The sequence below is a fragment of the Hippoglossus stenolepis genome, chromosome 6, assembly GCF_022539355.2.
Source record: "Hippoglossus stenolepis isolate QCI-W04-F060 chromosome 6, HSTE1.2, whole genome shotgun sequence".
NCBI classification, from domain to species: domain Eukaryota; kingdom Metazoa; phylum Chordata; class Actinopteri; order Pleuronectiformes; family Pleuronectidae; genus Hippoglossus; species Hippoglossus stenolepis.
In genome coordinates this window covers 3,073,589-3,074,692 of record NC_061488.1, presented here as the reverse complement: position 1 = coordinate 3,074,692, position 1,104 = coordinate 3,073,589, and the positions used below count along the sequence as shown (strand labels likewise).

At 50.0% G+C, this 1,104-nt stretch overlaps 1 protein-coding gene across 1 annotated transcript in view; it reads right to left on the bottom strand.

The window, feature by feature from the left end:
• Nucleotides 1-558, bottom strand: part of LOC118111472 (teashirt homolog 2) — a 40,013-nt gene extending 39,455 nt beyond the window's left edge. The window contains exon 1 of the mRNA XM_035160102.2: nucleotides 1-558. This exon is cut by the window's left edge and continues 179 nt beyond it. The gene's annotated coding sequence lies outside the window, so the exon portion shown is untranslated.
• Between the last annotated feature and the right edge of the window lie 546 nt (nucleotides 559-1,104).

Here is a 1,104-nt window from a genome sequence, read left to right as displayed (position 1 = left end):
AGAGTGAGTGTGTGTGTGTGTCTCTATCTCAGCTCTCGGAGTAGTTCAGTCTCTCCACAGAAATCCAGTTGGAATGGTTTTCAGGTTGGATCGGGTCTTTATTCTTTCACCTTCTTCCTCCTCCTTCCTCCTTCCTCCTCCTGCCTCCTCCTTCCTCCTCCTCCTCCTCCTCCTCCTTCGGGGGACGAGTCGTCTCCTTTCACCATCCGTGTTTGTCCATCAGTGCTGTGCGTGTCCCGCTGATCGACGCGTGTCACTCAGTCCCGCGGGCTCGTGGTGTTTTCTGGGTTCCGCTGGCGGATTAAAACAAAAAAACGCGTGGAACGGGGTCTTCACGCGTAAAAAGGCGTCTCGGTCGCGGCGGTGCGGCGTTTTACGCGCGGTGCGGGCGAGAGGAGAGATGCGGTGCCGGCAGACATCGATCCCCAGAACAAACTGAACATTAAAAACTCCTCCCTCCTCGCCCGGACTTGATGATGGCAGCGAGACATTTGTTACACTAGATAACCATGAGTTTATTAAAGGAACAGAGGCCAGGGGAGAGAGAGACACCGGAGCTGCTCTGTTCTCTCTCTCTCTCTCTCTCTCTCTCTCTCTCTCTCTCTCTCTCTGGGTTCTATCCCCTCTCTCTGCTCTCTGGGCTTTTCTTCATGCAGCCTTTTCTCCTTCTCTGTTTCCTGCAGCTTCCGCTTTACAGGATGAAAGACTTTGTAAAGTTTGTAAAAAGGTTTTTTTTTATATACAACAGACGCGGATGAAGGAGAAGAAGTGACGAAGACTGGTTCACAGCTCGGGATCGAGCCGAGAAACACGAGGGGGGAACTGATTTCTGTGTGTTTAACACTCCTGACGTGACACACACACACACACAGACACACACACACACACATAGAGAGAGAGAGAGACAGACAGACACACACACAGACACACACACACACACACTGACTCACTCAACACACACACTGACTCAACACACTGAACAACTTGGGAGGCCTGTTAAATATGCTCAACCTTAATAAAAGTTACTTTGCTTCAAACATCACAGCCGGAAACAACTATATCTGTGGTGTAATCTGATTACACATCCGAGTTACCTTTCCTTTA